The following is a 15727-nucleotide window of genomic DNA, read 5'->3' on the forward strand; positions in this document are numbered from 1 at the left end:
CAGAGCACTCCTGTTCCGGGGAAAGGCCACGCCTCCACTCGGATGACAGGCTGGCTAATTAAAATCACAAAACCAGCCGGGGAGATGGAGAGTGGTAACTAAAACGCCCTCACCCCCAAAACAGCAACACTCAGGACTGACTCACACAGGCTGCATCAGATTGTCTCCAACAGGCACTGGGAAAAAAGAAATTCCAGCCCAGGCCGCCCTCCATCTCCTGACCCAGTAAACTCCACATCTGGGGAGGTGACACATCCCTGACTCGCTGCCGCCTCCGCAGAGGCCCAGCGCGGGGAGAGCAGGGAGAGCCAGCGTGGCCTCCCCGGGGATGGGAATGCCGTTTGCGTGTGTGTTTTCCAAGCGAAGGGAAGACTCAGAGTCCCCCGGTTCCAGCACGTGACTCACTAGCGAGTGTTTGTTTTTTGGATTCTGGGTTTGAGTCACCACTCTTCCTGATGTTGGTCTTCTCAGCCGAGGGGGAACGACGGACAAGAGAGGATGAGAGGTGTCTGTGGTGCTTCAGGCACCTGAAAGCTGGTCGGCTGGCAGTTGTATCTGCCCGTTGATTTTGAAGATGGGTCTTTTCTCTGTAAACAAGAATACAGCATTTATAAATAACAGCAGGAAAGAGGAAGGAGGGGAAAGGAAGAGAAGTCAGTCTGCAAAGGATGTGATTGAGGTAAACGGAAGTAGAGTGTAGTCAAAGTAAAATTAGACAACTGCCTGTTTGTCGGCTAGAGGAGGGATGGGGCTGCTGAAGCTGACCGCACCCTGTGCGTGCTGCCTTCTGGCACTTTCCTCCCTGGCCTGGGCGTGTGGGTGGGGCGGGGAAGTGAGGCAGGCAATATCATTGAACAATTCTGGAATCTGAAAGGCCATCGTGGCCCTGAAAGGACATCTTCCTGATGTCCTTCCCATCAGTGCTATGCCTGAAAAGGACCTCCCAGCAGGGGAGACTCTATAAGGTCCCACTGCCATGCTGAGACCAGGTGCTAAAAAACACCAGCTTTAGAGAGCAGAGTGGTGCAGCCGAAGCGTGCTGGGCCCATAAAAAACACCAGCTTGAAAAAGGGATCTTGTTACCGGAATGGGGACCTGGTCCTGAATAGGTCTGCCTAGGACCAGCCAGTAGTATGTGGGTTCTTGACTTCATGCAGGAAAAATTTCACAATGCGAGTCCAGGTGAATTTCAGAGGATGTTCACTGGGGCCAGGGAAAGGAGGAAAGGCTGGGGAAATGAGCCCAGGCTGGTCTGCGCTGGCTCACGAAAAAGTCAGAGAAAAGGGGGCCTTGGGGACAGGTTCAGGGGGTTTGTCTGGGATGAACTGCTGCTGCCCATTGCTGCCCTGGTTGTAAGACTCTTGGGGGGCGGGGGGGGGGGAGCTTATAGTTCAGGAGTTGCAGGCCTGTGGGGGAAGAAGAGGGCGGAGAGCTGGGTGTGTTCCTGGGTAGGAGAGCCAGCACTGGGTCCCTTGTCTTTAGGCTTTGATTTCTCTCTTGCAGATGGGAATCTTAGGGGGGATCTCAGGGGAGGTTTCAACAGAATAGTCACCAGTTTTCTAGGTGTGCTCCTCCAGGGTCCTGGTCTCCGCTGATTGGTCAGTGTCAGGGCAGAGGGTCGTTAGTCATTGCAACTGGTCCTGGTGTCGCCTACCTAGTTTTGTTGCTTTTCTGAGCCTGGAGCTGAAATACAACTGAGGCCTAGATGTCCGCTCTAGGGAGGCGGCCTGCTGTATCTGCTGTAAATTGCTCTGCCAGTTTGTTCAGCTGTCTCAGTTTCCCTGTTCTACTTGTCTTGGCTTACTGGCCTGTCTCATTCTGACAGTTTGGGGCACCTCAACAGCTAGTTTTTCTTTCAGTGGCATTGGCCAAGACATCAGGCCACTTAAGATGGCTGACTAAAAAAAAAAATGGTGATGTCTAGTCTACATGGCTCAGTGGTTGAGCATTGATCTATGAACTAAAAGGTCACGGCTCAATTCCCAGTCAGGGCACATGCCGGGGTTATGGGCTCAATCCCCAGTATGGGGCGTGCAGGAGGCAGCCAATCAATGATTCTCTCTCATCATTGATGTTTCTATCTCTAACTTCCTCTCTGAAATCAATAAAAATACTTTTTTTTAAAACAACAACAACAAGGTGATCACAAAACAAATAGGTTTTGATCTTATGGACAGCTCAACTGGATCTGACTATTTAGCAACAGGCATTCCATTTTCTTTTTTAGAAAGCAGAGATTGCAAATGAATAGAGCTTCAACTTTTCAGTTGGTTTGAATGTGGAAGTCAAAGCTGGGCCTTTTGTAAGCAGTAGGAGGCTGGATACTGTGTCTACTTTCTGGCATATATAATTAAAAGATATCTGCCCACACATTGTCCCTGCATTAGGGACTTTACAAAGCTCGGAACAACAGAGCCCCTGCGCTACCACTCCAAGTCTTAGTCAACCTACATAAATCCTTGGCAGAAATGTGATGATAATGAAAACTAACCCTGCTGTCCCTCTAGATTGAGTCACAACGGAAGGAAGAAGTATTATTTAATTCAAAACATTCTCATTTGGGGCAGAAAAAATTATAATGTACATTACCACCAAATAGAAAACAAAGATTATAAACAGGGATTTTTCCCTAGGACTTGATGTCTTAAAACAAAAGGCTTCATTGTTTGCAGAATATTTTTTACATTAATGTCTCAGTTTCTTGTTTTGAAGGGAATTATCTGAAGATATTATAGAATTTCCTGAACTATTCATTTGCTGTAGAGATACACGTTTAAAAGATGCCTGAGGCCTATTCCAAGGCAAAACAAAACAATTAACATACACCCCTGATTGTGACTTTATGCTTAACAAACCTGTTGTTTATGACACAGCTTTAAAAATGCCCTTGAAAATGTGAAGCCCTGAGATTTGACTCTGGCAGACAGAGTTATGAAACTTTTTCAGAATAATTCTGTTCTGAACCTGCTCAGTCTTGGGTACCACTTCCTGGAAAGGGCACTGATGAGATGTTCTCAGAACTTATGACTACCCATCAGTTTGCTTCCGTGCAATTACAGAGCTGACTGCTCAGTTGAGAATACCCAAGAAGTAGACTCCCAGGGGTAATGTCTTTTCTGTCATCCTCCTTCTTTAGCCTTAGAGTATCAATATAAGGTTAGACACCTGACCCAAGCCAGGCCAAATAGAGTACTGCCTTAGAATTTTTCACATTGAAGTATGGACAAGAATCCCATATTCTCTTGTATGATAGCATGCGGTCTGAAATTTGAAGGTATGGTGTTCCTTACCATATAGAAGAAGCCAATCTTCAATGGTAAAAATAATAATAATAAATTCATTCATTAAATAAAACAAAAAACCTGACACCTAGAGAGGTAAGTCAGAGAAGTAGAGAAGTGTTGGCTGCATTTGAGTTTTTGCTTCCCTTTGTCCCTAAGATCATTCAGCTGTCTTAAAGTAAAAGATATCACAGAATCTATTAAAGGAATTATTATCATCACCACCATCCCTTTTTGGCCTAAGTTACTTAGGTTTCTAACATACCAAAAAACAGTCCTACTAAATTCATTGATTGAGTTGGTTATGGAAAAAAATATGAATCAAAGTTGCCAATGTATATTTATCAAAGAAAATTTGATCCAAGGGACTATAGGGAGATATTCATTGATAATGTTAAGGATCTTTCAACTAATGTCTGGACAGCACACATGTATACGGTGTGCCATCTTTATAGGACCATAAAACTAGGAGATGGCATGTCGACCCTTCTAGTAGCTTAAAGTCTTGTCTGAGATATAGTTAGCTTTGTTTCCTTGGGATATAGTGTTTCTTGTTTACCCACTACAAGAACAGGAGCTTACACAGGCAGGGATATTGGTTTTTGTTAATTAACAAACGGTGCTTTGCATATAGGCCCTCAAGAAAAATGTACTAAATGAATAAACTAACCTTTGTCTGTGTCTTAATCCTGTTAGGTGTGTTAGCTCTTCAAGAGTGCTAAGTTTAGAGACAGAAGATAACAATACAATTGAAAAAAGGGAAGATAGATACTAAGGTACTTGGGACCAAAAGCAGGCTAGAAGGTCGAAGAGAACTAGTTTTCAATTTAACAAGTTGGAAAGCTTTTGCTAACACTTCTGTTTCAGCAATAAATCAACAGATGAAGCAGATGTATCTCTCTCCATTTCACCTCAACTTAATCTCTATTTTACTTACTGCTGATTATACAAATATGCATTCTTTCCTTCTTTTACTAATAGCATCCTTTTCGTTTTAGCTCAGCAAATGGCAGCCCAACCAAGGACCACATTTTCCAGCCTCCCTTGCAGCTAGGTAAGATCACGTGACTAATTTTTGGCCAATAGGATGTCCAATAAGGTTACTATATGCCTCTGGTCTAGAACATGGAACTTTTCTGGAGTAGGTACATGACCTAAGCAGAGCCAACCAGAGTCCTTTGGGGAGATGAATAGGAGTGCAAAAGGAGAAGGATAATTTTCTCTTTTCTATGATTGCTAGTTAGTAAATTTAGCTCAGCCATGGCATCATTGCCTAAGAATTAAGCCAGTTTGGAAGTATGAAGAGCCATGAGGGGAGGAAAGGAGGTCTTGAGCAGAGTTGGAATCCTTCCAGTAACAGGAAATAATTAGTTGCTTTGGTATCTCAGCTAAATTGTGTTTTTGTCACTTGCAACTAACAGAGTCCTGACTAATGCAAGAGTAAACAAAGATAAGATTAAAAAGTAGATATAGTTGTGTTGTGGTGGCCTAAATGCCAGATAAAAAAGTTTGGACTTGTTTTTTAAGATTACAAGATGAGCCGTTTGAATTAAGAGGTTGTTGAGGTGGTATACCATGGTGCAGTGGAAAGAGCACACCCAGATGTAACTTCCAGGCTTATCACTCCCTAGTAATGGACCCTATGCAAATCCTCAGCCATTGTTTCCTCATCAGCAGAGGGGGGCAATGCCACATACCTTACTGGGTGGCTGCGTGGAATGTATTCAATAATATATTGAGCACTTAATAGGATGTCTGGCACATTATAGGCACAATAACTCTTCTTATGGTGATCGTGGTAGTGGCAATGGTGATAGAAGAAGATGAAGGAGAAAATGAATAAAAGGGCTATTCCTGGACTAGGTTGGCGGAAGTGGAAATGAATAAGAAGAATGTTATAAGAACCATTGGCAAGCATCAGCAGGACAATATGCAGTCTGGAACTGGGAAGTGAGAAAGAGGGAAAAGTCCATTATGATCCAAATTTAAACTATCTGTTGAATTGACTTATTCCTGAACTTTTTCTTCTTTTGCATCCACACCCCCCAAAATAGGAAGACAACCATGAAAACCAACTCTCTGTATGTGTATGTGTTTGTGTACAGGAGGAAAAAGAAGCTAACGATTTCATTGAGCGTTCTTCTGATCCACTGCCACCAGCTACATAATTTGCCCTATGCAAAGTTAAAATTGAGGTCCTTTGTTTAAAAAAATCAGGAAAACAAGCTTTTTTCCTTTCTTTCAGGGTCTCTCTCTTGATCTGCTGTGTAGGGTTTTCTGTTGTTGCTGTTTGTTTGTTTTTGCTATTTAGTGTCACCTTACCTCAGGCATAGGGATACTCACAGTGCCAGTAGAAACCTTCCAGGTATCTGGGGTCCTGCCCTGCAACTTGGCTAGTAGTGCTCCACTCTGATCCTTCCCATACGTGTGCCCAGGCCCCATACTAGAGCAGAGGGCAGCAGTGGTCACTGGGCAGGGATGTGGGAACAGGCACATAAGAACTGGTCCTGGGAGGCCAAGAGGTGATGGGAGGTGGACTGAGGGTGAGCTGAGGTTCCAAGCTCCAATGTCCCATTGGACTTCAATTAGAAAATACAAAGTCAAAGATAAGATTATTTTAAAAATTCCAGATGGTGACCAAAGAGTATTAAATGCCAAACATGTGGTCCTCTTATGTAATTTTATGTGTCAACCTGAATGGGCCATGGGATGCCCAGGTATTTGGTCAAACATTATTCTGTGAATTTCTATGAGGGTATTTTTGGATGAAATTAACACTTGAATCATGGATGGATGTCATCCAATCCGTTGAATAAAACAAAAAGGCTGACCCTCCCCCAAGTAAGAGAGAGTTTTTCCTGCTTTCAGACTCCACCTGAAACATCAGCTCTTTCTGGATCTCAAGCCTGCCAGCTTCAGACTGGAACTTACACCGTTGGCTTTCCTGGTTCTCAGGCATTCAGACTCAGACTGGAACTAAACCATCAGCTCCCCTGGGTCTGCATCTTTCCAGCTCACCCTGCACATCTTGGGATTTGCCAGCCTCCCTAACTCCATAGACACACCAGCCAATTTTTTATAATACAGTTCTCTCTCTCTCTCTCTCTCTCTCTCTCTCTCTCTCTCTCTCTCTCTCCACTCATACACACATGCATCCTATTGATTCTGTTTCTCTGGAGAATCCTAACTAATCCACTTTCTGAGTGCTAGGGCTTTGTGTAACTACACTGGTCACATATCCATGAAGCTGGCCCTGTTTTTATTTTCCTCACATGCCACTACATATGAGGGAGGGAGAGAGGAAGGGAGGGAGAGAGAGGGAGAGAGAGAGACTAGTGAAGAAGAAATTGCTTTTGTTTTAATGAACTACTTACTAATGTCTTGCTGTCATCATAAAGTACAAATACATTTTTTATATATAACAATAAAAGTACAGACCCCATAAGACAGCTTACAAATTCTAGTGACCAACAATCATATATTGAAACCTATTGTTTTAGAAAAATATTAATTTCATAGACAGAAGGGGGAAGCGTCAGAAATAATAACTGAACCAGTACCTGTATGTTAGTCCAACCCTCCTCCCTGGGCACAATCTGTGGTGCATTTTGAACTGTGGGACTGCAAGGCCTTATCCAAAACCCTGGGGCCAGATGTTATCTTGGATTTTTTATAAAAGTGCTACAGTGTAAGTATTTACACCGCCAGCAGACTCTGGGACAGTCCTGAAATACATGAACATTTCTGCAGTAAAACACGTGAATATTTATGCTCGTTGGTCAAAGACTGTAAATAACCTTCTGTCATTCCAGGTAAGATTTTGTTTTCAATGAGTCCAGGTGAGGTCAGATTTTGCTGCCAAATGATTTACAAAAACTCCGTTTGTAGAGCTTTCTGGATTTTGGAAATGCAGGCCAGGTTAGTGGATCTGTAGTTCCTGTTTCCTTGGTTGGCCTCCCCTGCCATTCCTATGCCCATTCTGATAGCAGTGAACTTGCGAACAAAATGAGAGAGGAGAGCTTGCCTGGAGAGCAGCTAGTGATACATAGAAAAGGTCGAGAGGAAGGCTTAGGGTTTAATGTTGTAATTGCCTTCCACACCTTTTGGCCCAGACACTGAGAGCAACGTGAGCCAACAAATGAATCAGAACCAAGGTGCAGGAGACAAAAATCCCCACGGCCTCTCCTGGAGCAGTTCCCTCCTGCCCCGTAGCACACACACAGAAACTTCCTCCTCAGGCCTCCCACATGGGAAAAGTCATCCAGCTCTTTACGGAATAGTCATATATGCTAACGGAGTTGTCCTTAAACTTAGAGAAAGAGCTTTCAAGAGATGGTCTCCAACATCCAGCCACAGGTTAACCATATGGAAGCATGATCTTAATACATATGTTAGTATACTAAATGTAATTATAACTGGCTACCTCATATTTCCTCAGCATATCTCTAGTTACGCTCGCAGTTTAGTCGGAGTCTTAAAATATACCTAGGGGTCTTATGAGCGTTTTATGGCACGATCTTGGGAATTCTCAGACATGTGGCCATTGTATAACATTGTTCAAGGTCTTCTTTAGGGGATGTCATTTTCAAGCAATTGAATGTTGCTCCTGTGAAAGGTAAAGGAGGACTTTGCCTACAGGGACCCTTCTGCATGGTGGTGTCCTCTCATGCATCTTGGACTCTCACCTACCCTTGAAGGTCCAAGGCCAATGCCACCACATCTACCAAAACCAGGAACACAGTCTTACTAGGTTCCTCCAGGCGAAAGGGAATTCACTGACATCTGAGTTCTCGCTGATTCTGTGCCTTTTATGTAGCATCAATTGCCTTTTACCTTGACACATTATATCCTCTCCTTAAATATAACTGTTCTTTCTTGAAGGCACTCATTTTTACATCTGCAACTACTTTCAGACTAAGACCTTAAATGGAAGTAAGTACCTAATAATGTTCTTTTTTTGTTTTTAATCCTCACCTAAGGACATGCCTTTACTGATTTTAAAGGGAGAGGAAGAGAGACAAAAACATCAATGTGACAATGAAACATCAATTGGTTGCCCCCTGCGCTTGCTCAGGCCAGAGATCAAAGCCCAAGCTGGGTACGTACCTTGATCAGGAATCAAACCCGGTCAAGGGCACATACTGTGTGGTGTACAGGACAAATGATGCTCCAACCAACTGAGCCACACTGGTCCTGGAAATAATGTTCTTAATAAATCAATAATTTTGGATTTAATTTTCCTTGTGTGGTAATTTAAGTTAAAAATTCCTAGTAGTCTAGTAATTTGTGCATTTTTTAGCAGCTGTTCAACAAATATGTTAAATTGTGTAACCAATTGTGTATTAAAGATTTTTCCTCTCTTTGTTACCAATATCTTATTATGGTATTGCTTGTTGTTATGAATACTTGTACACTCCACTTTATCAGTATTTGTTTCCTTATGAGTACCTTGAGAAAATAAATCCTATCTTACGGAGGATCTCTGATGAGTTATTGGCGAAACTAAATTAGAAAGATAGAGTGAACTTATTAAAAAAGGAAGGAGATTATTCATTAATTACTCAACATCAGTCACCACTGATTATGCAATAGTGAAAGTAAGTCTTAAAAGCGAGAGACTCGAAAAGGAGTCAGCAAATTAGACTATAAGTGGAATGTGCAAAAGAAGTAGGACAGTCATTTTCAGGATCACACCTGTCCCTCGAAACTTAACCAACCACAGTATTCAAAACACTGGAGTATGTATAGGAATAAATGTTATGTTGGTTCACATTAAGTCAGGGCACTGAAGTGCTGAAATTCAACCAGGAAAACTACGCAATCCCCATTGCTTAAAGAAAGAGGAGAAGCAATTTATTCATCATTAGTAACAATCATTCATGTATTGCTGCTAAGGCAGTTAAATAATCAAAGACTTGGGATTTTTTAAATTAGTACATTTATCTCTTAGAAATGCAGAAATAGTCATTTAATTACAAGTAAGTGTTCCAGATAAAATGTAGGAAGCCCAGTTAAATTTGAATTTTATATAAACAACAAGTAATTTTTTAGTATAAGTGTGTCCCAAATATTTCATCAATAGTTGGGATTAGTATCTTAGTTCTGATTCTTTGTCACTTTCTAATATCATGATTCATCCATTCATTTGCTGATTCAACATTGATTTATTTAGGGCCTTATTCTGTGCTGAGTACTGTGCATAGTATTGACCACACAGTGGTGAGCAAAACAGGCTAATCTAGAAAAGTAAAAAGGCAATCACTTTATAATTTGATTAATGCCATGATTCACAGTTTATTCATTAGAGAGGCAATTAACCCAGCCTTAGGTCTGAAAAAGGCTCCCAGAAGCAATATATTGATTAGGACAAAGGCAAAAGGTTGGAGGAATAAAGAAAGGTTCTTATCAGAGAGTATTTACCATAAGGGCAAAGCTTGGAGAACCAGAGATATCACAGAGTGCTTGAGAAACTAAAACTCCAAAAGTTAGCATGGCTGAACCTTAGATCAGAAGGCCATCAATGGTAAGGCACATGATTGGAGAGGTATGCTATGGCTAAATCACTAGGGGCCTCGTTTAAGCCTCATTGAATGGTCCCTCAACAAAGTGACCTAGTCATATCTGAAAGTTAAAAAGCTCACTCTGATAGTAGAAGAGAGAATGGGCTGCAAGTGAGGACAGTGTTATTGTGGACTTGGGAATGGGTATGAAGAGAAGTAGATAGATGTAAGAGCTATTCAAGATGTCACTCCAAAACTGCTTAGTTCTGTGAATGGGTGCACAATCTTAGAGCCTCTTCTCTACCTTTGCTTTGATGTTGCATATTACATAGCAAAGCCCTGCTGCCTTAGCTTTGCAGGGCAGTTTTGCCTTGGCCATTACCAGTACTGTCATGCCAGATCAACTAGAAAGAAATGGGAGTCCCATAAGGGGATGGTAAACCAGATGTGTGTAACTATTTGTGTTACTATGTTTAGTAAAGTGTACATAATTTACCCATAGTGTATTACAAATATGTATTTAATCCTCACCTGAGGATATGTTTTCACTGATTTTTTAGAGAGAAGGAAGAGAGAGAGAGAGAGAAAAAAGAAACATAGATGTAAAAAAGAAACATTGTTCAGTTGCCTCCTGTATGTGCCCCAACCAGTGATCGAACTCGCAACCTAGGTATGTGCCCTGACTGGGAATCAAACTCACAACCTTTTGATGTATGAAACAATGCTCCAATCAACTGAGCCATCCAGCCAGGGCCATTGTGCAGTTTTGATCGACCTGGAGTTACTGGAGAACCAACCTCGAAATGGACACTTTGCCAGGACCCTGGACAGAAATGACCTAAGAAGGTCACAAATTATACAAGCTATCCATACAAATAGCTCTTATCTTTTTTTTTTTTAAATATATTTTATTGATTTTTTACAGAGAGGAAGGGAGAGAGATAGAGAGCCAGAAACATCGATGAGAGAGAAACATCGATCAGCCGCCTCCTGCACATCCCCTACTGGGGATGTGCCCGCAACCCAGGTACATGCCCTTGGCCGGAATCGAACCCGGGACCCTTCAGTCCGCAGGCCGACGCTCTATCCACTGAGCCAAACCGGTTTCGGCCAAATAGCTCTTATTAATAGAGGAATCCGTTTCAGCTTTTTCATGAGGCTCAACTATGCCCAGCCATGATAAAAGAAATAATTCAAAAAGGAAACCAGAAAGAGAAGCCAAAAATATGCAAAGGAGGCAAGACTAGTGATAAATGTGGGTTAGTGAGAAACAAGAAGGTGCAAACAACTAGTCATCAACTAAAGCACAGCCACAGTTAGCCTTTATTGCAAGTTGACTATGGGCCGTGAACTAATTTAGTATGTATAGCATATTTACCTGATCTCGTTTAATTCTCACAAATGTACTAAGAAATTAATCATTGTTCCTATTTTCCAGATGAGGAAAATGTGGCTCAGCATATTTAACCCTGCCCAGACCATGCAGCATGTTAGTGCTGGAAGCAATATTTGCACCCCAGGTTTCTCTGCCTTGAAAAGACGATTGTGCTGCTCATAGCCTTTGGTATGGTCTGAAAGAAAAAATGCTGGGTTTAATCTCCAAAATGTACAGAGAACTCATACAACTTAACAAAAGAAGACAAACAATCCAATAAAAAAATGGGCAAAGGACCTAAGTAGACACTTTTCAAAAGAGAACATACAGAAGGCCAAGAGACATGTGAAAACATGCTCAAAGTCACTAATCATCCAAGAGATGCAAATCAAAACGACAATGAGGTACCATCTCACACCTGTCAGAATGGCTATCATCAACAAATCAACAAATGACAAGTGCTGGCGAGGATGCGGAGAAAAAGGAACACTTGTGCGCTGCTGGTGGGAATGCAGACTGGTGCAGCCACTATGGAAGACAGTATGGAGTTTCCTTAAAAAACTGAAAATGGAACTCCCATTTGACCCTGTGATCCCACTTCTAGGGATATATCCCAAGAAACCAGAAACACCAATCAGAAAGGATATATGCACCCCTATGTTCATAGCAGCACAATTCACCATAGCTAAGATCTGGAAACAGCCTAAGTGCCCATCAGTAGATGAATGGATTAGAAAACTGTGGTACATCTACACGATAGAATACTATGCTGCTGTAAAAAGGAAGGAACTCTTACCATTTGCAACGTCATGGATGGAACTGGAGAACATTATGCTAAGTGAAATAAGCCAGTCAATAAAGGAAAAATACCACATGATCTCACTCATTCATGGACAATAGAGACCATTATAAACTTTTGAACAATAATAGATACAGAGGCAGAGCTGCCTCAAACAGATTGTCAAACTGCAGCGGGAAGGCCAGGGAGGGTTGGGGGGCAGGAGGTAGGGGGGTAAGAGATCAACTAAAGGACTTGTATGCATGCATATAAGCATAACCAATGGACATAAGACACTGGGGGATAGGGGAGGCTAGGGGACTGTCTAGGGCGGGGGGATAAAATGGATACATATGTAATACCCTTTGTAATACTTTAAGCAATAAAAATAAAAAAAAATAAAAAAAAATTACCAAAAAATACTGCCCAGTCGGCGTGGCTCAGTGGTTGAGTGTGGACATATGAACCAGGAGGTCATAGTTTGATTCCTGGTCAGAGCACATGCCCAGGTTGCAAACTCAATCCCCAGTGTGGGGCGTGCAGGAGATAGCTGATCAATGATTCATTCTCTCTCTCTCTCTCTCTCTCTCTCTCTCTCTCTCTCTCTTCTTTTTTCTCAGAAATCAATAAAAACATATTTAAAAAGAAAGAAAAAATACTTTTCTGATGGAGGGTCAACCTGACATTCCTGAAGCATTTGCCTTCCACTCTAAACAGGACAACTAGGACAATTCATAGGCACCATTAAGTTTACGGAATGCTGGGACCTTCCTTGCTGGGAGGTAAAAGGTATCCATGCATAGACCTGACAAGGTTAATAAAGACAAGTTCTATAATTTGTGGAGGTTATTCAGTATACCCATCCATTACTTCTTAGATAAGGACAGATTATTTAGCCAGAAAAAATAATTTTAATGATTGATTTATAATTACTTAGAAAACAGCAACATTCATTTGGAGCTAGTGCTAGGAACCATGTTCACCAAGATCACCAAGAATAATCTCATTTCCATCTTATGTGTATGATATTCTGTTGAACTAAAAGATCAGGGGAATTCCATAGAAATACTCAATCTTAATTGCATCAAAGTTCTTAGAAAAATGTTTTATGATATCATTGTGAATCAGTGTCAGACAGGTAAGTTGAATGCTAGTTCCATTGAATAGAGGTGTAGTGCCTTAAACAATTATATCCTAAAAAGATCAATGTTACCTTGGGTATAGTATCTAGTAATATACCATTAGGCCTCATACTTAGATTTGTCTTTTTCAATATATTTTTGATGACTTGGAGAATGTGATCTATCTGCTGAGCTTCAGCTTTATAATAAAATCACTGCTGAAAAGTTTTATGTGGATGTCCAAAGCTACTCAACCTAAAATGTCCCAAACTGACCTCATTACCCTCTCTTTCAGACTGGTCTCTCCCTACTCCTCCCCAACTCAATTAATGGATTGCCACACTAGTCAAGAATCTTAGATGCGCCAAAACCGGTTTGGCTCAGTGGATAGAGCGTTGGCCTGCGGACTGAAAGGTCCCAGGTTCGATTCCGGTCAAGGGCATGTACCTGGGTTGCGGGCACATCCCCAGTGGGAGATGTGCAGGAGGCAGCTGATCGATGTTTCTCTCTCATCGATGTTTCTAACTCTCTATCTCTCTCCCTTCCTCTCTGTAAAAAATCAATAAAATATATTAAAAAAAAAAAAAGAATCTTAGATGCAAGTACCTGAACTAGAATTAGCTTAGGCAACAAAAAGAAAATACCATCTCAGGAAATCCAAGGAAAACTGTACAATCAAATTGTAGGAAGAACAGGGAAGCAAATGGGCCCCATGGCCAGCTAGAGCCAGGGTCTCAAGCATTATCAGGACTCTCCTCTGTTTCTCCTTGCCTGTTGGCTTCATTTTGTTTTGCTTCAGACTGACTCCTTCTATTGCTATCAGCTTCATTATTTTATATCTTGAAACTTTGTCTTAGTTAGTTCAGGCTACTATAACAAAAATACCATCGACTGGGTGGCTTACATGACAAACTATGAGAAATATCTCACAGTTCTGGAAACTGGGAAGTCGCAAATCAAGGCATTGGGAGATAGGTGTCTACTATGTTCATGACAAACCTGTCTGCTCAAATCAGTGAGAGAGTCCTTCCTGGACTGCTCTCCCTCTTGAACTCCCTCAGCCAATCAGCTAGCAAACCTCCAAATATATTAAATTGGTTCCCTCCAATTTTTCCAAACGACATTCCACATTCTTACTTCAGATCCCCCTCATTTCCTGCCTGTAATATTAATGGCAGTTTTACCTGGTGGCATTGTCTTCTGTTTTCACCATTCTTGGTGCAACCATCAGAACAAACTTCCTAAAACACAGACATGGTCATACTTCCAAAAATCCCCATCACCCAAAGAATAAAGTTCCAAACCTAGCCTATAATGCAAGGTTCTTCCTAAGTTTGATGCCATTTTTCCAGTCTCATCTCCACTAATTCCTAACATACTCATATTCCGGAACTTCAACTTGCTTCTTCCGAAATTCAGCCAGATATCTCACCCAGGAAATATAAGAAAGGTCTGCTTAGCTGTAAAGCTTTAGAAGTTAGCAAGAGAATTCTAAAGGCCTCCTTGTTTAGCTGCTGATGGGGACCTGATCACGCACAGAAACTAAGAAGGAAGGACATGGAGAGACACTCTAGTCCACCCTTCCTTTACTTTTACAGAGGAGATACCATAGTTCCTCAAGCAGAAGAAAAGTGATTTTATCTCTATGCTAATGAGCACCAGCCCAGGTCTTCTGATTTCCATTCCAGTTCCCCAAAGTGAGTAAGAAGTAAAAATAGTTCTTAGAAACAGGAGAGCCAACTAGGGAGGAAGAGACAATAGCCACAGGGAGAAAAGATCCAGAAAAGCAGGAGGAAATGCCTTCATTTTCTCAAATTATCCCTCATTCTAAAATGTGAAACTAAATAAGAAAAGTTTATGAAAGCTAGGGAGAGGAGGGGGAGGCACACAGGAAGTGGAGGCATAAGAGAGGAAGAAAAGGAGCAATGGCTAGTTTAAGAAATCATCTCCTCAAACAGGGTGGATCTAGGCCCTACATTCTAGGGCCAGGAATGAAGGACCCAGATGGTTTTAATGGCCAAACTCTGCCTCATGCCTTTCATCTGACTACAGCAGGAACGGTCACCAGTGACAGGCCATATCCTGTCAGTGGTCCGCCCCATAGGCTCCCACTGGTGCCTGGGAAGTGTTTCAGTGAGTCTGGGATACTCTCCCATTCCTTAAGCCTCACACCAGGAAGCCTGGGAGTTTATCCACTCCGAGAATGGCACCAGGATTCAGGACTGTGGTGAAACTTACAAGGTGAATAAACCTCAATCTTAGAAGCCTCTTTTAGTCCTATTATTTACTTTAAAACGCAATGCATGTTGGGATATGATTTCTGGGTTGTCTCAACCTCCTTGATCAAGCAAGAACAGTTAACATTTATGAGAAATACAAAATACCAACGAATGTGTGGCCAAAAAGAATATTTTGAATACATTGGATTCTGAGGACAATCATTGGTAAATTCACCTAGAAATCATTCTCCTCTCTTTCCTTCTTGTTCCCTTCCCCCAACAAAAGTTGAAATATTAAAAGATCCCAACGTTAGAATTACCTACAAATACCAACCAACATACTCATCACAATTTTACCACACACTAGCAAAGCAGAAGTAACTCCAGCAGCTCTGAAGTGAATCAATGGCCTTCCATGGACCCACCCAAACTCCTTTTCCAACACTTGAGTTA

At 41.7% G+C, this 15727-nt stretch overlaps 1 long non-coding RNA gene across 3 annotated transcripts; it reads left to right on the forward strand.

The window, feature by feature from the left end:
- Positions 1-506: 506 nt before the first annotated feature.
- LOC132215159 (uncharacterized) lies at positions 507-11685 on the forward strand. 3 transcript variants are annotated; one of them, XR_009448462.1, is made up of 3 exons: positions 507-679; positions 4280-4335; positions 11220-11685. It is a non-coding gene; the product is annotated as an uncharacterized LOC132215159 (long non-coding RNA). The 3 variants fall into 3 exon arrangements; XR_009448463.1 differs by lacking the exon at positions 11220-11685 and adding an exon at positions 6150-8837; XR_009448464.1 differs by lacking the exon at positions 11220-11685 and adding an exon at positions 5084-5243.
- The last annotated feature ends 4042 nt before the right edge of the window (positions 11686-15727 follow it).

This window comes from Myotis daubentonii, chromosome 14 (assembly GCF_963259705.1).
Source record: "Myotis daubentonii chromosome 14, mMyoDau2.1, whole genome shotgun sequence".
Taxonomy (NCBI): domain Eukaryota; kingdom Metazoa; phylum Chordata; class Mammalia; order Chiroptera; family Vespertilionidae; genus Myotis; species Myotis daubentonii.